Here is a 25,369-nt window from a genome sequence, read left to right on the forward strand (position 1 = left end):
TTCATAGTTGGTGATATCTGGCATGTGTACACATAAAAACATGGAAGGGGTGCGCCCTACCTGGCACCGCTCAGCTCCCGCTCAGGAGGCGCACCAGGGTGCGCCCCAACCACTAGTACATCTTCTAGCAGTGACCGAACCACTAACCCCACGAAGCTACTAAGGCGGGCAGATTAGTACGCAAGACCCACTGGGTGCTCCAATCAAGCACGAGGCAAGAGCCGTGCCTATCGGCTTCAGCCGCACCGCATCTTCGACCCAGATCTCTGTTCCGGCCTTAAATATTCAAGTAATGTTAAACATCTGACATCAAATTTTAAACATGGTAAATCAAGTATTTTTGACAAATTTAGTTTGCAGGCACGGCAAATTCCAGGCAAAACGATGAGCCAAAATAAATTTATCATGCTTGTCAACTAGACTCGTCATCTTCGATAAATATAAATTGTCAAAAACATTTGATTTGCTATGGTAAAAAATGGGACCCCAGATTTGTAGTTGAGTCCTAAATATTTGGATTGAACGGTCCAAACATTTTGAGACCTTCAACGCGGATCCTTAGTTTAGTTTGAATGAGTGTGTTTGGACGTTCATCATGTTCATCTGACAGACCAGACTGAGAGCATCTCCAACAGCCACGTTAAACAAGCGCCGCGTCGTAAATTTGGCCATTTTAGCGCGCGCGCAACCGGTAGAGTGGCTCCAGCGGGCGCGCAATAACCGCGCGCGCGGCATATGGAGTTGGGCGCGTGGTCCGAATCGCCAACTCGCGCTGTGTATTTGGGCGCCAGCTTCCGCACGCGGCACACACGAGCGCTCGCGCCGCACTCTCTCCTCCCCGCCACCTTCGCCCCGCGCGCGCCGGCGCCGGCGAACTAGACCCGATGGACGCACGCGCCGGCACCCCGCTCATCCCATCCTATAGCCGCGACCCCTCCACCGCCGCCGCCGCCGCAAACCCTAGCGCGGGGAGCGTTGGCCTCGCCTCCGCCGGAGCTCCTCCGAGCATCGGCCTTGCGCGCGGCCTCTTCATGCCGCCGCGGATGACCTCGGCGGCGGGTGGCGTCGCGCCAGCGCCGCTGAGGGAGTCCTGGATTAAGGGGTCCTCGGGCGTCCGACCTGTTGGACATGGGCCGGACTGATGGGCCATGAAGATACAAGACAGAAGACTCTCTCCCGTGTCCGGATGGGACTCTCCTTGACGTGGATGGCAAGCTTGGCGTTCGGATATGAAGATTCCTTTCTCTGTAACCGACTTTGTACAACTCTAGTCCCCTCCGGTGTCTATATAAACCGGAGGGTTTAGTCCGTAGAGGCAATCATAATCATACATGCTAGACTTCTAGGGTTTTAGCCATTACGATCTCGTGGTACATCAACTCTTATAATACTCATATTCATCACGATCTATCAAGCAGGAAGTAGGGTATTACCTCCATAGAGAGGGCCCGAACCTGGGTAAACATCGTGTCCCATGTCTCCTGTTACCATCGACCTTAGACGCACAGTTCGGGACCCCCTACCCGAGATCCGCCGGTTTTGACACCGACATTGGTGCTTGCATTGAGAGTTCCGCTGCGTCGTCACCAGAAGGTTCGATGGCTCCATCAATCATCTACAACAATGCTGCCCTGGGGGAGGTTTTCCTCCCCGGCCAGATCTTTTTGTTCGGCGGCTTCGCACTGCGGGCCAACTCGCTTGGCCATCTAGAGCATATCGACAGCTACTCCCTAGGCCACCAGATTAGTTTTGGAAATCTAGACTATGTCGCTGATATCCGAGGAGACTTGATCTTCCAAGGATTCGCGCCCCCAACCTCCGCTCTGGCCTTAGATCCGGAGCGTGTCGCCAGATCCGAAGACGAGCTCCCTGAGCTCGTCGGACCATCTGCGGCCACTAAACCCAGTACGGGAGAGTCGGAGGAAGTAGTGTCACCGGCATCCATCGCGAACCCGGACTCTTCCCCGAATACTGGCTCCGAATCCTCAGGACCGGCATCGTGTGAGTTTGGCCTGGGGGTCTCCCTCCCGCCGTACTCCACGGACTCTCTTCTCTCTGATCAAACCTCGCCTTTAAGCGAGGCTTTGGACTTAATGCGAACCCTGATCATTATAGAGGAGCAACGTCCGAACTATGCCCAGCCCGGGATAGGGGCTGAGAACATGGAATTTTACGACCCACCCAACACCCACTTTATAGCCACTGTCGAGGACTTAACCGACATGCTCGATTACGGCTCCGAAGACATCGATGATATGGGCGATGATGCCGGAGAAGAGCAGGCCCAAAACCCGTTGTTCACCGGACGATGGACGGCCACTTCTTCGTATGACGTGTACATGGTGGATACACTCAAAGAGAATAGCGGCGACGACAAGGAAGATCCAGTCGAAGATAAACCTCCTGAGATACAGCCAAAGCGCCGACGTTAGCGGCGCCGCTCTAAATCATGTCGTGGAAAAGACAGCAATACCGTCACAGGAGAAAACAATACTCTGGATGATGCCGAGGACAATGAAGACCCCGTTGAGCCAACTTCCGAATAGGACGAACGGGAAGATGGGCGAGTAAGCCCTGATGAGCAGGCCGTAAACGAAGACTTAGAGGACAGTAATTATCTTCCGCTCTCCGAGGATGATGTGAGCCTCGGCAATGATGATTTCATCGTGCCTGAGGAACCTCTCAAGCAGGAGCGCTTTAAGAGCCGGCTAATAGCCACTGCAAGGAGCCTGAAAAAGAAGCAACAGCAGCTTCAAGCTGATCAAGACCTGCTCAACGGTAGATGGACTAATGTCCTGGCATGCGAGGAATACGGCCTCGAGCGCCCAACCAAAAGTTACCCAAAGCACAAATTGCTACCTCAATTCGATGACGAGGCGCTGGAGCCCGTACCATCAGCGCACAACGCGGCTAACCGACCACCACATGGCCGGACAAAGCGGCAACTCAAGCCGACCATCAGCTCGTACTACCTCGCCCGTAAAGGCAGAGATAAAACAGCTCGGGGATATACATATGACCTGCGGCAGGACCTGGATAGTAGAGCAGGACAGACCAGATCGAACTATGGATCGCAGGGTGTGTCCCTACACGCGACGACGGCTACCTAGCCGGACGTGACAAGCATAATCACGCCCGGGCCGAAAACCGCAGACGCACTCCATCCGAGCTACGTCGCGACGTGGCCCAATATAGAGGCGCCGCACACCCCCTTTGCTTCACTGATGAAGTAATGGAGCACGAATTCTCAAAAGGGTTTAAACCGGTGAAAATCGAATCATATGATGGGACAACGGACCCCGCGGTGTGGATCGAAGATTTCCTTCTCCATATTCATATGGCCCGCGGTGATGATCTTCATGCCATCAAATACCTCCCACTAAAACTCAAGGGACTAGCTCGGCACTGGTTGAACAACCTGCCTGAAAAATCCATTGGCAGCTGGGAGGACCTGGAAGACGCCTTCCGCGGTAACTTCCAAGGTACATATGTCCGGCCACCAGACGCCGATGACCTAAGTCACATCATCCAGGAGCCCGGAGAGTCAGCCAGGAAGCTCTGGACTAGGTTCTTAATTAAGAAGAACCATATTGTCGATTGTTCGGACGCCGAAGCCCTCCTAGCCTTCAAACACAGTGTCTGGGATGAGTGGCTCGCCCGCCACCTCGGTCAAGAAAAACCAAAATCCATGGCAGCCCTTACCGCTCTGATGACCCGCTTTTGCGCGGGAGAAGACAGCTGGCTCGCTCGTAGAAGCAACATCACCAGTGATCCTGACACTTTCGAAGTTCGAGACGGCAACGGCAAGCCACGACGCAATAAACACAAGCGTCGAAATAATAATGAAGGTACGCAAGACATGACGGTCAACGCCGGATTCAGCGGCTCCAAACCCGGTCAACGGAAAAAGCCATTCAAGGCAAATAGAGACGGACCATCCAATTTAGACAAGATACTGGATCGGCCCTGCCAGATTCATGGCACCCCCGATAAACCAGCCAATCATACCAACAGAAGCTGTTGGGTCTTTAAACAAGCCGGCAAGCTTAATGCCGAACACAAGGGGAAGGGGCCGCCCAGTGACAGCGATGACGAAGAGGCTCGCCAACCGAACACCGGGGGTCATAAGCAATTTCCCCCCGAAGTAAAAACAGTAAACATGGTATATGTGACGCACATCCCTACAGGGGAACGCAAGCGCGCACTACGGGACAGCTACGCCATAGAGTCGGTCGCCCCAAAATTTAACCAATGGGCGGCCTGCCCGATCACTTTTGATCGCAAGGACCACCCAGCCAGTATCCGTCACGAAGGTTCGGCAGCTCTGGTCCTCGACCCAATTATCGATGGGTTCCATCTCACGAAAGTCCTTATGGACGGCGGCAGTAGCCTCAATTTACTCTACCAAGACACTATCCGCAAAATGGGCATTGATCCTTCAAGAATCAAGCCCACCACAAGTACCTTCAAGGGAGCAGTACCCGGCGTAGAAGCTCACTGCACGGGCTCAATCACATTGGAAGTTGTCTTCGGTTCGCCGAACAACTTTCAAAGCGAGGGCTTGACCTTCGATATTGTCCCGTTCCGCAGTAGCTACCATGCACTGCTCGGGCGTACCGCTTTTGCTTGTTTTAATGCGGTCCCACACTACGCCTATGTAAAGCTTAAGATCCCCGGTCCACGCGGCGTCATCCCGATAAACGGAAATACGGAACGCTCCCTCCGTACAGAGGAGCATACTACGGCTACTGCAGCCGAAGTACAAAGCGGCCTCATCAAGCCGCGTATCTCAATGGCCATCAAGCCGCCGGTCTCTATTAAACATGACCGATCAATCTCAGAGCTGGATTAGCAGTTCGGCCTCCGTCGTTCGCCTCATATACCCGCGAAGTTTGTACCGCCCATACATAATTATGCACTTAAAATACCCTGGTCATCGGCGGAGGCACAATACGGACAGGCCTACAATGCGGTTCGCACTCGCATAGCCTTTTCCCCTTTTTCTAACTATTTTTTATCTTTTACCACAGGTGACTCAAAGCCTGGTCATCTTACGGACACTTTCTAAGTTCGGCTTCGTATAGATAACCAAAGGCTATTCCTGCCAAGGAGTCCTTTCGTCGAGGCAAGGCAGCGTAGACGTGCGACAGGAGGTCCAAATGATTTTTTGTAGACCACACTCTTTATTTCAAACCTGTAAAGTGCCTTTTTCCTCAGCCTCCGGCCCCCGGCATGTTAAATAGCCCGGGTAGCGGCGTTATAATCTGTAAGATCGCGTTTGACGTGTCAATCAGATTCCAGTGAGCATAGTCCATATTCAGTATTTGCTTTTTCTAAAAACTGAATTTTCTTCTTCGGTTGTTTCATGCACGCACCTCGGCACAAATTGCCAGGGGCTCGATATGGCAACATATGAGTTGCCGACAAGTCCGAACAGCTTTATAGCACACTTCGGCGTCACGAGTTTGGCCTTATATGCATCAGCTCCGAATCATGTCTTTGGTCAATAGTTGGGTTGTCCGGCTCCTGTGCTTACTACCTTACGTTCCGTCCTATCGGCTAAGGTAGTAAAGGGAGAACTACTGCGATTGCGTTTCCGGTTCATCTGGTCAAGCGCCTTAGTAGAGAAAGCCGAAAACTGACTGTCATGATGCGGCGAGAGGTGGTCAACTACTTGATGACTTATCAGAATCTTTCACGATTCCCTCCGTATTACACGAAGGACCATTCTTCTGGTCACCTATGTAACGCACCGTATTCGGATAACCGCGTACATACCAGGGGCTATATCGTAGACCACCGTCAAACTCCTATGACTAAGTGAAAGTGTTAAAGCCCTATCGTCTGATTGCCTAGTTCGCCGCATTGACACCTCCTTCACGGACCAAGACGTTGGGTCAAGAGTGATCAAGTGCTTTTCCGAACACCTCCGTATTATATGCGAGGGGGCCGAAGCCGACGGCTGGTAAACTTTCAGATTATACAAAAAACGGCCGCACAGGAGGAACCAAAACTTTTAGGCAAAAGTATAAAAAACATAGCCTTCATATATCATAATATTGTTTTTACAATTTCGGTACATTCCCTCGAATATCATATCCTTCGAGCACTGACCCTCTATCAAGCGGGCACCCTCTAGGACATCTTCAAAATAATGCTCCGGCGTGTGATGGTCCTTGCACCCGGGTGGGCTCTTTGCTGCAATATCGGTGGCCTTCATCTTCGCCCTGTACGTCTTGACGCGGGCAAGGGCCATCCGTGCACCTTCAATGCACGTTGACCGCTTAACAGTGTCGATATGCGGCACCGCATCAACAAGTTGCTGCACCAAAACTATTTGGGATTGGCGCAGTCGGCCACAGCTGGACCACGACGTCCTTCATGGCAGATCCGGATATCTTGTGGAGCTCGACCCATTGGGCCATCTGTTCGTTCAGCAACAGCGGACGCTTTGGCATGCTGAATTGCGACTAGAAAAGCTTCTCCGTTGCATGACATTCTTGCGCTTGGTAAAACTGCACCGCATCGGAGACACTCTTCGGCAAATCCAAGAATGCGTCTGGAGAACTCCACATTTGATTAAGCAGGGCATACTTCGGATCGCCGAATTTAGTCTGTAATAAGAAGGGCTTACGGGCCGCTATCTCCCTAGCTTGCCGGATCTCCTCCCGAGCCGCTCTAGACTCGGACCGTGCTTCTCTCGCCTCTTGTAAGGCCTTGTCGAGATTGGCCGTTTTGGCTTTGTTATCCTTATCGAGGAATCGCATCGGACAGTGGCATCCTTTAGCTCGCGCGCCATGGTAGTTATTCTTTTCTCGCACTGGTGCCGAGCAGCCTGTTCGGCCTTTAACTCAGCAGCTGCCTTCTCGGTAGCCGCACTACTCATCCTGGCTTGCTCCTTGGCCCGAGCGAGTTCAGCTCGAAGGGACTCAACCGCGGCAGCACTATCTACATTTATGCATATCTTAGTATATAATTCTCCTCTTCGTGCTCATGTTATTATACATACATATACTGACTGCCCCAAAGCATACCTTGTGCCTCGTCGAGCCGCCTGTTAATAAGCGTGATGTCGTCATCCGCCACTTCAAGTTTCTACTTCAGGTCTGCAACTTCTGTAGCTTGGGCAATCGCCATGAATGTAACAGCATGTGTTCAAATTAATCAGGTTATTTCCTGGGCATATCTTTTTTGATCCTCTGATCGCCTCCCTTTGGACGCCAACCAGAGTCTCAGGGGCTACTATCTATACACAGGTGCATTTTGCACGTAGAGTGCGATTGAAGATATTTCATTGCATACCTCGAAGCCTCTTAGCAGGAACGTGAAGGCTTCATTTAATCCGCTTCTTGCAGATAGAATCCTCTCAACTACCGTACCCATTAAGGTACGATGTTCCTCTGAGACGGACGCATGTTGCAACATGTCCATCAATGTATCCGACACCTCCGGATTCCTGGAAGCAGCTGCGGGAGTATGGACTCCCTTTGAAGGGATATGTTTACTCGACCCTAGAGTCGTCTCCGGCTGTAAAGAGGATAGTCCAGGGCCTTTATTGTTGGTCCCCGTAGGGGCTGCACACCCCGGACCTTGGGCGACCGAAGTTTCACCTTCGGGCGTTGTCTTCATTGTCCCCCGCACCACTTGTTGATCGGGAAAGATCCTCTGGGATGACACCTCAAAGTCATCTGATCTACTGGGCGAGGAGGCCTATGGAGGCGTCTCGCTTTCCATCATCTCCGGAAGCAGATCCCCTGAGGAGGAGGACTGTTGAGGAAGACTGCGCGCCGGACTGCAAATATATATTAGATGTTACCCTTGTAACATGAAAGGAACGGGATATGTTTAGGACACCCTTGTTCACTTACGATTCGGCTAAAGGCTTGTCCTTACGAAGGAACTGCGCAACAACGTCGTTTTCCGAACCCGAACCGCCTGAGAGGGACATCTTCCCTCGCTTGGAGCCTTCACCTCCAAATCTTCGGAGGCGCTCCTTTTCTTCCCATGGGGAGAAGGGATGTCAGCTTCTCCTTCTCTTTCATCTTCAGAAGAGGGAGTTCCAATCTCCCCGAACATAGTGTCCGGTGTACCTTTAGAGTGGAGGCCACTTCTGGCCTTCTTGCTCTCCTCCTTGTCCTCCTTCGCCGGCACTTGATACGGCGCCGGAGCCAGCATCCTTGTTAACACAGGATCGGCCGAGTCTTCGGGAAGAGGGGCCGAACACCTAATTCGTTCCGCCTTCTTTATCCAACCCTGTTCAAAGATTGTTTTCTCAGTGAAGGAAATATGCCCTAGAGGCAATAATAAAGTATTATTTATTTCCTTATATCATGATAAATGTTTATTATTCATGCTAGAATTGTATTAACTGAAAACATAATACATGTGTGAATACATAGACAAACAGAGTGTCACTAGTATGCCTCTACTTGACTATCTCGTTAATCAAAGATGGTTATGTTTCCTAGCCATAGACATGAGTTGTCATTTGATTAACGAGATCACCTCATTAGGAGAATGACGTGATTGACTTGACCCATTCCGTTAGCTTAGCACTCGATCGTTTAGTATGTTGCTATTGCTTTCTTCATGACTTATACATGTTCCTATGACTATGAGATTATGCAACTCCCGTTTACCGGAGGAACACTTTGTGTGCTACCAAACGTCACAACGTAAATGGGTGATTATAAAGGTGCTCTACAGGTGTCTCCAAAGGTACTTGTTGGGTTGGCGTATTTCGAGATTAGGATTTGTCACTCCAATTGTCGGAGAGGTATCTCTGGGCCCACTCGGTAATGCACATCACTATAAGCCTTGCAAGCATTGTGACTAATGAGTTAGTTGCGAGATGATGTGTTACGGAACGAGTAAAGAGACTTGCCGGTAACGAGATTGAACTAGGTATCGAGATACCGACGATCAAATCTCGGGCAAGTAACATACCGATGACAAAGGGAACAACGTATGTTGTTATGCGGTCTGACCGATAAAGATCTTCGTAGAATACGTGGGATCCAGTGGGCATCCAGGTCCCGCTATTGGTTATTGACCGGAGACGTGTCTCGGTCATGTCTACATAGTTCTCGAACCCGTAGGGTCCGCACGCTTAACGTTACGATGACAGTTTTATTGAGTTTTGATGTACCGAAGGAGTTCGGAGTCCCGGATGAGATCGGGGATATGACGAGGAGTCTCGAAATGGTCGAGACGTAAAAATCGATATATTGGACGACTATATTCGGACTTCGGAAAGGTTCCGAGTGATTCGGGTATTTTTCGGAGTACCGGAGAGTTACGAGAATTCGTATTGGGCCTTAATGGGCCATATGGGAAAGGAGAGAAAGGCCTCAAAAGGTGACCGCACCCCTCCCCATGGTCTGGTCCGAATTGGACTAGGGAAGGGGGGCGCACCCTTCCTTCTTTCTCCTTCCCCTTCCCTTCTCCTACTCCCACAAGGAAAGGAGGAGTCCTACTCCCGGTGGGAGTAGGACTCCCCCCTATGGCGCGCCTCTCCCCTTGGCCGGCTACCTCCCCCTTGCTCCTTTATATACGGGGGCAAGGGGGCACCCCAGAGAGACAACAATTGATCCTTGAGATCTCTTAGCCGTGTGCGGTGCCCCCTTCCACCATATTACACCTCGATAATACCGTTGCGGAGCTTAGGCGAAGCCCTGCGTCGGTGGAACATCATCATCGTCACCACGCCGTCGTGCTGACGAAACTCTCCCTCAACACTCGGCTGGATCGGAGTTCGAGGGACGTCATCGAGCTGAACGTGTGTAGAACTCGGAGGTGCCGTGCGTTCGGTACTTGATCGGTCGGATCATGAAGACGTACGACTACATCAACCGCGTTGTGATAACGCTTCCGCTGTCGGTCTACGAGGGTACGTGGACAACACTCTCCCCTCTCGTTGCTATGCATTACCATGATCTTGCGTGTGCGTAGGAATTTTTTTGAAATTACTACGTTCCCCAACAGTGGCATCCGAGCCTGGTTTTATGCGTTGATGCTATGCACGAGTAGAACACAAGTGAGTTGTGGGCGATATAAGTCATACTGCTTACCAGCATGTCATACTTTGGTTCAGCGGTATTGTGAGATGAAGCGGCCCGGACCGACATTACGCGTACGCTTACGCGAGACTGGTTTCACCGTTGCGAGCACTCGTTGCTTAAAGGTGACCGGCGGGTGTCTGTCTCTCTCACTTTAGTTGAACCGAGTGTGGCTACGCCCGGTCCTTGCGAAGGTTAAAATAGCACCAACTTGACAAACTATCGTTGTGGTTTTGATGCGTAGGTAAGAACGGTTCTTGCTAAGCCCGTAGCAGCCACGTAAAATATGCAACAACAAAGTAGAGGACGTCTAACTTGTTTTTGCAGGGCATGTTGTGATGTGATATGGTCAAGACATGATGTGATATAATGTGTTGTATGAGATGATCATGTTTTGTAACCGAGTTATCGGCAACTGGCAGGAGCCATATGGTTGTCGCTTTATTGTATGAGATGCAATCGCCATGTAATAGTTTTACTTTATCACTAAGCGGTAGCGATAGTCGTAAAAGCAATAAGTTGGCGAGACGACAACGATGCTACGATGGAGATCAAGGTGTCGCGCCGGTGACGATGGTGATCATGACGGTGCTTCGGAGATGGAGATCACAAGCACGGTGCTTCGGAGATGGAGATCACAAGCATAAGATGATGATGGCCATATCATATCACTTATATTGATTGCATGTGATGTTAATCCTTTATGCATCTTATCTTGCTTTGTTTGACGGTAGCATTATAAGATGATCCTTCACTAAATTATCAAAGTATAAGTGTTTTCCCTGAGTATGCGCCGTTGCGAAAGTTCTTCGTGCTGAGACACCACGTGATGATCGGGTGTGATAGGCTCTACGTTCAAATACAACGGGTGCAAAACAGTTGCACACGCGGAATACTCAGGTTAAACTTGACGAGCCTAGCATATAACAGATATGGCCTCGGAACACGGAGACCGAAAGGTCGAGCGTGAATCATATAGTAGATATGATCAACATAGTGATGTTCACCATTGAAACTACTCCATCTCACGTGATGATCGGACATGGTTTAGTTGATATGGATCACGTGATCACTTAGAGGATTAGAGGGATGTCTATCTAAGTGGGAGTTCTTAAGTAATATGATTAATTGAACTTAAATTTATCATGAACTTAGTCCTGATAGTATTTTGTAAATTATGTTGTAGATCAATAGCTCGCGTTGTTGCTTCCCTGTGTTTATTTTTGATATGTTCCTAGAGAAAAATTATGTTGAAAGATGTTAGTAGCAAAGATGCGGATTGGATCCGTGATCTGAGGATTATCCTCATTGCTGCACAGAAAAATTATGTCCTTGATGCACCGCTAGGTGACAGACCTATTGCAGGAGCAGATGCAGACGTTATGAACGTTTGGCTAGCTCAATATGATGACTACTTGATAGTTTAGTGCACCATGCTTAACGGCTTAGAATCGGGACTTCAAAGACGTTTTGAACGTCATGGACCATATGAGATGTTCCAGGAGTTGAAGTTAATATTTCAAGCAAATACCCGAGTTGAGAGATATGAAATCTCCAACAAGTTCTATAGCAAAAAGATGGAGGAGAATCGCTCAACTAGTGAGCATGTGCTCAGATTGTCTGGGTACTACAATCGCTTGAATCAAGTGGGAGTTTATCTTCCAGATAAAATAGTGATTGACAGAATTCTCTAGTCACCGTCACCAAGTTAGTAGAACTTCGTGATGAACTATGGTATGCAAGGGATGACGAAAGTAATTCCCGAGCTCTTCGTGATGCTGAAATCGACGGTAGAAATCAAGAAAAACATCAAGTGTTGATGGTTGACGAGACCACTTCAACTGTTGATGGTTGATGAGACCACTAGTTTCAAGAAAAGGGCAAAGGGAAGAAGGGGAACTTCAAAAAGAACGGCAAGCAAGTTGCTGCTCAAGTGAAGAAGCCTAAGTCTGGTCCTAAGCCTGAGACTAAGTGCTTCTACTGCAAAGGGACTGGTCACTGGAAGCGGAACTACCCCAACTATTTGGTGGATAAGAAGGATGGCAAAGTGAACAAAGGTATATTTGATATACAGATTATTGATGTGTACTTTACTAGTGTTTATAGCAACCCCTCGGTAATTGATACTGGTTCTGTTGCTAAGAGTAGTAACTCGAAACGGGAGTTGCAAAATAAACAGAGACTAGTAAAAGTGAACAAAGGTATATTTGATATACAGATTATTGATGTGTACTTTACTAGTGTTTATAGCAACCCCTCGGTAATTGATACTGGTTCAGTTGCTAAAGAGTAGTAACTCGAAAACGGGAGTTGCAGAATAAACAGAGACTAGTAAAAGGCGAGGTGACGATGTGTGTTGGAAGTAGTTCCAAGATTGATATGATCATCATCGCACACTCCCTGTACTTTCGGGATTAGTGTTGAAACTAAATAAGTGTCATTTGATGTTTGCGTTGAGCATGAATATGATTTGATCATGTTTATTGCAATACGATTTTTCATTTAAGTTAGAGAACAATTGTTGTTCTGTTTACATGAATAAAACCTTTATGGTCATACACACCAACGAAAAATGGTTTGTTGGATCTCGATCGTAGTGATACACATATTCATAATATTAAAGCCAAAAGATGCAAAGTTAATAATGATAGTGCAACTTATTTGTGGTACTGCCGTTTAGGTCATATTGGTGTAAAGCGCATGAAGAAACTCCATACTGATGGGATTTTGGAATCACTTGATTATGAATCACTTGATGCTTGCGAACCGTGCCTCATGGGCAAGATGACTGAAACGCCGTTCTCCGGAACTATGGAGAGAGCAACAGATTTGTTGGAAATCATACATACAGATGTATGTGGTCCGATGAATATTGAGGCTCGTAGCAGGTATCATTATTTTCTGACCTTCACAGATGATTTGAGCAGATATGGGTATATCTACTTGATGAAACACAAAGTCTGAAACATTTGAAAAGTTCAAATAATTTCAGAGTGAAGTGGAGAATCATCGTAACAAGAAAATAAAAGTTTCTACGATATGATCGCATAGGTAAAATATTTGAGTTACGAGTTTGGCCTTCAGTTAAAACAATGTGAAATAGTTTCACTACTCACACCACCTGGAACACCACAGTGTAATGGTGTGTCCGAACGTCATAACCGTACTTTATTGGATATAGTGCAATCTATGATGTCTCTTACCAATTTACCACTATCGTTTTGGGGTTATGCATTAGAGACGGCTGCATTCACATTAAATAGGGCACCATCAAAATCCGTTGAGACGACGCCTTATGAACCGTGGTTTGGCAAGAAACCAAAGTTGTCGTTTCTTAAAGTTTGGGGCTGCGATGCTTATGTGAAGAAACTTCAACCTGATAAGCTCGAACCCAAATCGGAGAAATGTGTCTTCATAGGATACCCAAAGGAGACTGTTGTGTATACCTTCTATCACAAATCCGAAGGCAAAACTTTTGTTGCTAAATTCGGAAATTTTCTAGAGAAGGAGTTTCTCTCGAAAGAAGTGAGTGGGAGGAAAGTAGAACTTGATGAGGTAACTATACCTGCTCCCTTATTGGAAAGTAGTTCATCACAGAAACCAATTTTTGAGACACCTACACCAATTAGTGAGGAAGTTAATGATGATGATCATGAAACTTCAGATCAAGTTATTATTGAACCTCGTAGATCAACCAGAGTAAGATCCGCACCAGAGTGGTACGGTAATCCTGTTCTGAAAGTTATGTTACTAGACCATGACAAACCTACGAACTATGAAGAAGCGATGGTGAGCCCAGATTCCGCAAAATGGCTTGAGGCCATGAAATCTGAGATGAGATCCATGTATGAGAACAAAGTATGGACTTTGATTGACTTGCCCAATGGTCGGCGAGCCATTGAGATTAAATGGATCTTCAAGAGGAAGACGGACGCTGATAGTAGTGTCACTATCTACAAAGCTAGAATTGTCGCAAAAAGGTTTTCGACAAGTTCAAGATGTTGACTACGATGAGAGTTTCTCACTCGTATCTATGCTTAAGTCTGTCCGAATCATGTTAGCAATTGCCGCACTTTATGAAATCTGGCAAAGGGATAAACAAAACTGCATTCCTTAATGGATTTATTAAATAAGAGTTGTATATGATGCAACCCGAAGGTTTTGTCAATCCTAAAAGTGCTAACAAAATATGCAAGCTCCAGCGATCCATCTATGGACTGGTGCAAGCATCTCAGAGTTGGAATATACGCTTTGATAAGTTGATCAAAGGATATAGTTTTATACAGACTTGCGATGAAGCCTGTATTTACAAGAAAGTGAGTGGGAGCACTACAGCATTTCTGATAAGTATATGTGAATGACATATTGTTGATCGGAAATAATGTAGAATTATTCTGCAAAGCATAAAGGAGTGTTTGAAAGGAGTTTTTCAAAGAAAGACCTCGGTGAAGCTGCTTACATATTGAGCATCAAGATCTATAGAGATAGATCAAGACGCTTGATAAGTTTTTTCAATGAGTACATACCTTAACAAGATTTTGAAGTAGTTCAAAATAGAACAGTCAAAGAAAGAGTTCTTGCCTGTGTTACAAGGTGTGAAATTGAGTAAGACTCAAAGCCCGACCACGGCAGAAGATAGAAAGAGAATGAAAGTCATTCCCTATGCCTTGGCCATAGGTTCTATAAAGTATGCCATGCTGTGTACCAGATCTATTGTATACCCTACACTGATTTTGGCAAGGGAGTACAATAGTGATCTAGGAGTAGATCACTGGACAGCGGTCAAAATTATGCTTAGTGGAATAAGGATATGTTTCTCGATTATGGAAGTGACAAAAGGTTCGTCGTAAAGGGTTACGTCGATGCAAGTTTTGACACTAAATCTAGATGACTCTAAGTCTCGGTCTAGATACATATTGAAAGTGGGAGCAATTAGCTAGAGTAGCTCCGTTCAGAGCATTGTAGACATAGAAATTTGCAAAATACTTACGGATCTGAATGTGACAGACCCGTTGACTAAAATTATCTCACAATCAAAACATGATCACATCTTAGTACTCTTTGGGTGTTAATCACATAGCGATGTGAACTAGATTATTGACTCTAGTAAACCCTTTGAGTGTTGGTCACATAGAGATGTGAACTATGGGTGTTAATCACATGGTGATGTGAATTATTGATGTTAAATCACATGGCGATGTGAACTAGATTATTGACTCTAGTGCAAGTGGGAGACTGAAGGAAATATGCCCTAGAGGCAATAATAAAGTATTATTTATTTCCTTATATCATCATAAATGTTTATTATTCATGCTAGAATTGTATTAACCGGAAACATAATACATGTGTGAATACATAGACAAACAGAGTGTCACTAGTATGCCTCTACTTGACTATCTCGTTAATCAAAGATGGTTATGTTTCCTAGCCATAGACATGAGTTGTCATTTGATTAACGAGATCACCTCATTAGGAGAATGACGTGATTGACTTGACCCATTCCGTTAGCTTAGCACTCGATCGTTTAGTATGTTGCTATTGCTTTCTTCATGACTTATACATGTTCCTATGACTATGAGATTATGCAACTCCCGTTTACCGGAGGAACACTTTGTGTGCTACCAAACGTCACAACGTAAATGGGTGATTATAAAGGTGCTCTACAGGTGTCTCCAAAGGTACTTGTTGGGTTGGCGTATTTCGAGATTAGGATTTGTCACTCCAATTGTTGGAGAGGTATCTCTGGGCCCACTCGGTAATGCACATCACTATAAGCCTTGCAAGCATTGTGACTAATGAGTTAGTTGCGAGATGATGTGTTACGGAACGAGTAAAGAGACTTGCCGGTAACGAGATTGAACTAGGTATCGAGATACCGACGATCAAATCTCGGGCAAGTAACATACCGATGACAAAGGGAACAACGTATGTTGTTATGCGGTCTGACCGATAAAGATCTTCGTAGAATACGTGGGATCCAGTGGGCATCCAGGTCCCGCTATTGGTTATTGACCGGAGACGTGTCTCGGTCATGTCTACATAGTTCTCGAACCCGTAGGGTCCGCACGCTTAACGTTACGATGACAGTTTTATTGAGTTTTGATGTACCGAAGGAGTTCGGAGTCCCGGATGAGATCGGGGATATGACGAGGAGTCTCGAAATGGTCGAGACGTAAAAATCGATATATTGGACGACTATATTCGGACTTCGGAAAGGTTCCGAGTGATTCGGGTATTTTTCGGAGTGCCGGAGAGTTACGGGAATTCGTATTGGGCCTTAATGGGCCATACGGGAAAGGAGAGAAAGGCCTCAAAAGGTGGCCGCACCCCTCCCCATGGTCTGGTCCGAATTGGACTAGGGAAGGGGGGCGCACCCTTCCTTCTTTCTCCTTCCCCCTTCCCTTCTCCTACTCCCACAAGGAAAGGAGGAGTCCTACTCCCGGTGGGAGTAGGACTCCCCCCTATGGCGCGCCTCTCCCCTTGGCTGGCTGCCTCCCCCTTGCTCCTTTATATACGGGGGCAGGGGGCACCCTAGAGAGACAACAATTGATCCTTGAGATCTCTTAGCCGTGTGCGGTGCCCCCTTCCACCATATTACACCTCGATAATACCGTTGCGGAGTTTAGGCGAAGCCCTGCGTCGGTGGAACATCATCATCGTCACCACGCCGTCGTGCTGACGAAACTCTCCCTCAACACTCGGCTGGATCGGAGTTCGAGGGACGTCATCGAGCTGAATGTGTGTAGAACTCGGAGGTGCCGTGCGTTCGGTACTTGATCGGTCGGATCGTGAAGACGTACGACTACATCAACCGCGTTGTGATAACGCTTCCGCTGTCGGTCTACGAGGGTACGTGGACAACACTCTCCCCTCTCGTTGCTATGCATCACCATGATCTTGCGTGTGCGTAGGAATTTTTTTGAAATTACTACGTTCCCCAACACTCAGTACATTATTGTTACGGGATATTTAACAGGGATGTGTTCGGGAGTCGAGTGCTTACCGTGGTATCCGGATGGTTGCAGTCGAGGCCGATGTCTTCGATGGTATCCGGCCACTGTTTTCGTGTCCCGAAGAATAACTTCCACATTCCTCTGTGCGTCGTGCCGAAGAAGTGCTGAAGGGTCTGTGGTCCTTCCGGATTGAACTCCCACATGCGAAGGGGCCGTCCCTGGCACAGCAGGACCCGGCGGACCAGCATTACCTGGATTACATTGACCAGGCCGGTTTCCTTTTCGAGGAGGCTCCGGATGCGGCTTTGTAGCGTCCACATTTCATCAATTGATCCCCAGTCCAGCCCCTTATTAATCCATGATGCGAGCCGTAGTGGAGGGCCAGATCGGAACGCAGGTGTAGCTCCCACTTGGTTCCACGGGGTTCAGTGATGTAAAACCACTCCCGCTGCCATAGGTCAGAAGTTTCCATGAAAGAACCTTTTGGCCAAGGATTATTGGTGAGCTTGCTCACCGTAGCACCTCCACACGCTGCTTGCTTCCCCTCGATTACCTTCGGCTTCACATTAAAGGTCTTGAGCCATAAGCCGAAGTGTGGGGGAATGCGGAGAAAGGCTCGCACATGACAATGAATGCTGAGATATGAAGAAAGGAGTCCGGAGCTAGATCATGGAAGTCTAGCCCATAATAGAACATGAGTCCGCGAACGAAGGGGTGGAGAGCGAACCCTAGCCCCCGGAGGAAGTGGGAGATGAATACGAACCTCTCGCGGGATCTGGGAGTAGGAATAACCTGCCCTTTAGTAGGGAGCCTGTGGAGGATTTCCGCAGTCAGGTATCTTGCCGCCCGAAGCTTCGCGATATCCTCCTCTGTGACAGAGGAGGCCACCCACCGGCCTTGAGGGCTGGGTCCGGACATGGCTGAAAGGCACAGAGCAATTAAGTTGAAACATGGGTGCTGGAACTTGAGGTTGGAAAGGTTGAGGAAGAGGTAGGCGTAGAGGAGAAAGACGGGTCCGTGCCCCTTTATAAAGGCGATGAATATCAAACGTCTCCTCATAGGCCTTAAAGCCTGCCTATTTTCAAGGGATCATGCCAACAGAACGGTTGGGTTACCCACGCCCGTATTGATGAGAATCCCGCAATAAGGGGACACGATCTCTGATTTGACAAGACGTGCCAATAAAACCGCATCTCGAAATATGGAGCGGGAGGCTAAAAATGGTTCAAAAAAATGACCGGGCAGGGACATGATGTCACGCTACAAAAGTTGTCAGCTGATTGGACTCGTGAAATATTATACTCTCCACGGTTATGTGTAGTACTTGTTTTGCAGAGCCGGACACGTTCGAAGGATACTTTGGAGTAATCGGAGGAGGAACCCGCCTTGCAATGCCGAAGACAATCTGCGCGCCGGACACCTCGTCATTGAAGCCTGGTTCAGGGGCTACTGAGGGAGTCGTGGATTAAGGGGTCCTCGGGCGTCCGACATGTTGGACATGGGCCGGACCGATGGGCCATGAAGATACAAGACAAAAGACTCTCTCCCGTGTCCGGATGGGACTCTCCTTGGCGTGGATTGTGCCTTTGCTACTTTCATTTTCAATTCTCGCGGTGGTTCGTTCAAGATTTCTCTTCCCTCGTTATCATATCAATTCATTCATTGTTTCGAAATCCTACCGGTGGTTCGATGAAGACCTTCCCAAGTTTGCATTATATCTATCTTAATCCTTTCTATGAGAATATATGAGAATAAGTAGTATGCCAAATCCGTTGCTTGTCATCAATCTAAATTGGTGAAGGATACGCGTAATGTAATTCTTATTCTTGTTTCCTCCAAGTGATTAATTCCTTCTTCCGGAGTTCGTTCATGATATCAAATTCTCAGTTCCAATTTGTTCATTTCCCTTTCTGGAGCTCCAAGTTATTTCAATTATATCATTTCAAACCTTCATCTAATCATTGCAAGGCTTCACCTTGTCTTGTCAACTTCTCTTTCTTTTTATCATCCTTTTATTACCGGAGTTCTTCATGGAGGCTCTACATGGTGGTTCATCAAGGATTCTTTTCATTCTTCAATTGTTCTTCAAGATTTCTCTCGAAGTTATGATCCGTCAAGCTATACTCTAAAATAAACATGGTGCTCAACACATGTGTTGTTTTGAGGAGTTCAAGCATTCTTCATCTTGCATTCCGAAGTGCAATTCTTTCTACCTCATTTTGAGATGGTGTTATGTCCTTCTTGACAATTTCCATTCATGTTCCATGATTCACTTGTTGTTAAGAATGAGGTATTTTAAATCCATCAATCTCTTCGTTGGATTTATCTTGTGTCATGTTTCACCTAAAGCTTTCCCTAAGGATTTTTGCTATTTATGGTGCTCATAAATGACCCAAGTTCTTCATTTATCCTCCCGGCGAAATAAGTTTCTCGTCTCCTTGTTCATATCAATCCAATCTATTGTTTTCCGTTAGTGGCAGAATTTCACCTCAAGTTTTTGAGATGTTTTCCTTAAGCCCACAACAAGCTTGTTCTTTCGTTGTTGATTTTTCCAACAACTCCATTCAATACTACTTCTTAAGGATGCTCTTTACAATTCATTTATGGTAGGAGATGTTGGTTTCATTCTTCGATCTTTTCACTCCAACTATCTAACTATCATGCATTGTTTCCGGAGGCCTTGTGATGTTGCTCTCTTCGACCAATCATCTTGTTTTGTCAAGATCATGTAATTTTTCCTTTCTTATCCGTTTAACCGGAGTGTCGTGTTTTCATTCGAGTTCTCTCATCTTATCAAGTTTTGTCTCCTTCCTCAACCGGGGTGCTGTCTGAAATCTTTCTTACCCCTTGTGCCATTCTTTCATTAGTTCCGGGGGCAATGTGTTGTTAATTTCATCGGGTATCCTCTCATCTTGTCAAGATCATGTTCAATTCCTTCCATTTACAGTCAGAGTGCTGCCCAAATTATATCATTCTTATTCCTTCTCTATCTTGTTTTAACCTGAGTGTTGTCGTAATTGATATTTATCGTTCCTTATACATCTCGTTTCAACCGGAGTGCTTGCATGTACTTCTTGTCCATCGTAACCATTTTTTGTTTGCTTTTCAACCTACAAGGTTCTCATAATGTTCCTTATTCCTCTTTGCCAACAGAGGGTTTGCAATCTTGTTTGTCTCCGTTGTACTCTTTCTTTCAAGTGTCCAACCTCTCAAGGTTCGTGGTTTCACTCGTTTGTCGAAGAAGCAACTTTGTTTTACCTCTTCCCTTTTCGTTTTCTCTCCGGTGCAATCCTAGATCTCGGGACGAGATCCTCTCATAGTGGTGGAGTGTTGTAACGCCCCGAGACCGACGCTTCAGACGCCTTCCATATTTTCGTTGTCGCCGTGTGTTTATTATGTTTGTTGCATTGTCATAATTGTTTTGCATATTTATTTCTCCTAGATTGTTGCCATGATCATGATGAGTGCCATTGTCATATTTTGCTTATTGCATCTGGTTCATCATTGGTTATATTGCATTGCACCATCCTTGTTGTTTCCATGGTCATCTCACTTTGTTATATGCTATATGTTTTGATATGCTTCTTGTCGTTTATTGCATCATGACCATCATCTGGGTTGCATTCTTCATGTTGATGTGTTTGTTGTCCTCTCCATCTTCTCTTCCTCCTCCTATGGTCGTTTGCATCTTCTTCTTTTCTTCAAGGCCCTTCTCCAAGTGCAAACCATTACACTTCTTCCTTTCTTCAAATTTCACCCATTGATGCAAGCGTCATATTTTCTGCCCCAAATAATGTTCATTCTTTTCCTATAAATTCTCAACCATGCCTACAGCTTGTCTGCCAATTTTGAGATCTTTTGGAATTGATTTGGTCGGAATCAAAATTGCCTCAAGTTTGAATTAAATTCAAACTTGAGATAGTTTTCTTTCTCTAAAAATGCCCAAAGCAATTTATTCAAAGTCTACATAAATCCAGGAGTCCAAGGATATTCTTATATCTGTCTCACACCTCTCCATTACCCCTGTGTATTTCTTTTTCTCTTTTTTTCGGTGTGAAGAAAAGAAAGAAGAGGGCAGTGGCCTCCCAGCAGTGTACTTTGGGCCTCCCAACTCCAGCCGACCCAGCCCAGTGTCCCAAACGGCCACCTGCTCCGTTTCCCCTCCGTCTCCCTCGCTTCAGACACAGAGCGCTCGCGCCGTGAGCTCACGGACGTCGAGGCCAGCACGTCCCGCGCCCCCATAAAGCCCCAGCCGAGCGCCCTAGGGTTTCCTCTCCCCTCTCCTCGCCGCCGCCACCCAGTAGGTCCTAGCCACACCACCATAGCCGTCGCCCCCTTCCACGGGAGAGCTTCTGAAGCACTCCCATGGCTCCGCCGCAGCCATAGCCCTCCTTCGTCGTTGTCTTCGCTCCGGGTCGGCTCGCCGATGGCGTCTTCTTCGACTACAAGCAGTCCAGGAGCCAGATGGGGACAAGGGTGACGCGATCGTCTTCTTCCACGACGTCCTCGGCTTCCTCTACTTCGTCTTTTGCTCGGATCAGGGAAACGCCAAGTTCAGCGAGCCCCCTCATCGTCTCCCTCGAGCCCTCTGTGAGCAGCCGCGCCTCCCCGTCTTCTTTCCTCGTTGTTACCATCGCTATAGTACTCGATCCATGCTGCCCAAGTTCGTCCGCCATGGACGGCCTCGAGTTCGTGCTCGTGTTTATGCGGTTGCTCTGCTCGTGGATCCACACACGCACCCACGTACCGCGCCACCTGCAGCTCGCGCAGTTGCACCACACGCCCCTGTAGCATCTACCCGCCTGTTCTCGCACGCCCACGGCTTGCCCTGCTTCTCACCCCGTGCCGCCAAGCTGTTGCCGTCGCTTGCCGAGCCGTGCCGTGCCCGGGTCGAGTGCGAGCTCGAGCTCGAGCAACCCCACGCGCACACCTCCCGTAGCTGCTCCACATGCACGAGCGCACCCACACTGCATTCCCGCAGGCCCGCTGCTGCTCTGCATCGCGGGTCGTTGCCTCCTAGCTTCTGCCGCACACCATGCCAGAGGCAAGCACATGCTCATCCTCGAGGTCCCGCATCACCTAGCCTTTGCACGCACACGTTCAGGCACCCCGCACCCTCGCAAGTATCCCGCACCTCCGCCGGTGCTCCTCTGCTTCGACGGTCGCCGTCTCGCTCGCCGGCATCATCACCCAGTTCCTCTGTGATCCACGAAGAAGAAGGCCTGGCCTTTGATTTGGTTCAAGTTCATACACGCCCTTGTGTTGCACCAACAAGTAGCAGTATCGCACTGGTCAGCGCTCTGCTCCTCTATCCAGGAGGTCGTGGGTTCGAGTCCCAGGCGCGCGCCCCTCGTTTTGCTCTGTTCTTTTATTTCTTTTGCACACACCACAGTCACATGGGCCGAATCCTCATCTGGGCCGCTGCGCCGTAATGCATCGGGCCCGTGCTTACTTTTTCCCAGTCTGTGTATTTTAGCATTTTCCAATGCATTCTTATTTACAGAAAACCCCCTGTTCTTCATGCATTTAATATCTCATAAACCGTGCATCAGATTAAAATACTTCATCCATGTTAAAATTGTTTAAAATGCTGTTTGATTAAATTTGCTCAAATAACATGCTAAATGCTTTAATTCATAACTAAATAACCGTAGCTCGGATTTAAATAAACTTTATATGTAAATGGGGTAGAAAAATGCATAGATTAACATGGTGCACTTCATTTTTCTGTTTAACAATATTAAAATTGCGTTTATGGCAGAACAGTACCAAATCTAAAATATGCACATGAGGTCTTTCCGGAATTATTGTTTGTTGTTCCGGCCTCATTTAAATTGCCTAAAATAGGTAGTTTCCATATGCTTCACCTCTTGCCATGGTTAATAACATTTAATATTGTTGGGTCCATAACCGAGAGAACTAAATAATTGATGTGGTGTTTCGTCAATATGCAACTCGTTGCATATTGAGCTCCACTTAACTTGTAGTTTCGTTTGTGCACTTTGCCATGCCATGCCTCTTTAAACCGGACATGCATCAAACTTGATTGTGCATCATGCCATGTTTATGTGATGGTTGTTTACTATGGGTGCTTCTCTTCTCGCTCTTATTTGCGTATGTTAGCCACCATATATGCTTAGTGCCTGCTGCAGCTTCACCTCATTACACCATCCTTTCCTATAAGCTTAAATAGTCTTGATCTCGCGGGTGTGAGATTGCTGAGTCCTCGTGACTCACAGATACTTTCAAAACAGTTGCAGGTGCCGACGATGCCAGTGCAGGTGACGCAACCGAGCTCAAGTGGGAGCTCAATGAAGATCTTGTTCGTTGTGTTGTTTCTTATCATGTTGATCAGTAGTGGAGCCCAGTTAGGTTGATCGGGGATCTAGCAGTTGGGTTATCTTCTTTTCTTTTGGTTTTGACCGTAGTCGGTCTATGTGTGTACTCTGAATGATGTATGTTTTATTTATGTATTGTGTGAAGTGGCGATTGTAAGCCAACTCTTTATTCCATTCTTGTTCATTACATGGGATTGTGTGAAGATGACCCTTCTTGCGACAAACCACAATGCGGTTATGCCTCTAAGTCGTGTCTCGACACGTGGGAGATATAGCCGCATCGTGGGCGTTACATGCCGGCAGCTGGAATTCTGGGCTGGAAAAGGAGCAAATATTAGAGACCTATTCTGCACAACTCCAAAAGTCCTGAAACTCCACGGAAGTTAATTTTTGGAATTAATAAAAAATACTAAGCAAAGAAAGTACCGGAGGGGGGCCACCCACCATCCACGAGGGTGGGGTCGCGCCCTACCCACCTGGGCGTGCCCCCTGCCTCGTGGGGCCCCTGGCAGTCCTCCAGTGCCCATCTTCTTCTATATGAAGTCTTTTACCGTGGAAAAAATCATAAGCAAGCTTTCGGGATGAAACTCCGCCGCCACGAGGCGGAACCTTGGCAGAACCAATCTAGGGCTCCGACGGAGCTGTTCTGCCGGGGAAACATCCCTCCGGGAGGGGGAAATCATCGCCATCGTCATCACCAACGATCCTCTCATCGGGAGGGGGTCAATCTCCTTCAACATCTTCACCAGCACCATCTCCTCTCAAAGCCTAGTTCATCTCTTGTATCCAATCTTTGTCCCAAAGCCTCAGATTGGTACCTGCGGGTTGCTAGTAGTGTTGATTACTCCTTGTATTGATGCTAGTTGGTTTATTTGGTGGAAGATCATATGTTCAGATCCTTAATGCATATTAATACCCCTCTGATTATGAACATGAATATGATTTGTGAGTAGTTACGTTTGTTCCTGAGGACATGGGAGAAGTCTTGCTATAAGTAGTCATGTGAATTTGGTATTCGTTCGATATTTTGATGAGATGTATGTTGTCTTTCCTCTAGTGGTGTTATGTGAACGTCGACTACATGACACTTCACCATTGTTTGGGCCTAGAGGAAGGCATTGGAAAGTAATAAGTAGATGATGGGCTGCTAGAGTGACAGAAGCTTAAACCCTAGTTTATGAGTTGCTTCGTAAGGGGCTGATTTGGATCCATATGTTTCATGCTATGGTTAGGTTTACCTTAATACTTCTTTTGTAGTTGCAGATGCTTGCAATAGGGGTTAATCTGCATGTCTCCCGAACCCGTAGGGTCTACACACTTAAGGTTCGGTGACGCTAGGGTTGTAGAGATATGTGTATGCGGAAACCCGAAAGTTGTTCGGAGTCCCGGATGAGATCCCGGACGTTACGAGAGGTTCCGGAATGGTCCGGAGGTGAAGAATTATATATAGAAAGTCAAGTTTCGGCCACCGGGAAAGTTTCGGGGGTTACCGGTATTGTACCGGGACCACCGGAAGGGTCCCGGGGGTCCACCGGGTGGGGCCACCTATCCCGGAGGGCCCCGTGGGCTGAAGTGGGAAGGGAACCAGCCCCTAGTGGGCTGGGCGCCCCCCCATGGGCCTCCCCCCATGCGCCTAGGGTTGCAAACCCTAGGGTGGGGGGGGGGGCTTCCCACTTGCCTTGGGGGGCAAGCACCCCCCTTGGCCGCCGCCCCCCATCCTAGATGGGTTTGGCCGGCGCCCCCCCCCTCCCAAGGGGGCCTATATAAAGGGGGGAGGGAGGGCAGTAACATCACAGCCTTGGGCGCCTCCCTCCTCCCCTGCTACACCTCTCTCTCTCGTAGAAGCTCGGCGAAGCCCTGCCGGCATCCCGCTACATCCACCACCACGCCGTCGTGCTGCTGGATCTCCATCAACCTCTCCTTCCCCCTTGCTGGATCAAGAAGGAGGAGATGTCGCTGCACCGTACGTGTGTTGAACGCGGAGGTGCCGTCCGTTCGGCACTCGGTCATCGGTGATTTG

General features: G+C 47.7%; 1 long non-coding RNA gene across 1 annotated transcript; it reads left to right on the plus strand.

Moving 5' to 3' along the window:
- Positions 1–21,213: 21,213 nt before the first annotated feature.
- On the plus strand, positions 21,214–23,538 carry LOC141020962 (uncharacterized). The gene is made up of 2 exons (XR_012180959.1): positions 21,214–21,601; positions 23,266–23,538. It is a non-coding gene; the product is annotated as an uncharacterized lncRNA (long non-coding RNA).
- The last annotated feature ends 1,831 nt before the right edge of the window (positions 23,539–25,369 follow it).

The sequence above is a fragment of the Aegilops tauschii genome, chromosome 3, assembly GCF_002575655.3.
Source record: "Aegilops tauschii subsp. strangulata cultivar AL8/78 chromosome 3, Aet v6.0, whole genome shotgun sequence".
NCBI lineage: Eukaryota > Viridiplantae > Streptophyta > Magnoliopsida > Poales > Poaceae > Aegilops > Aegilops tauschii.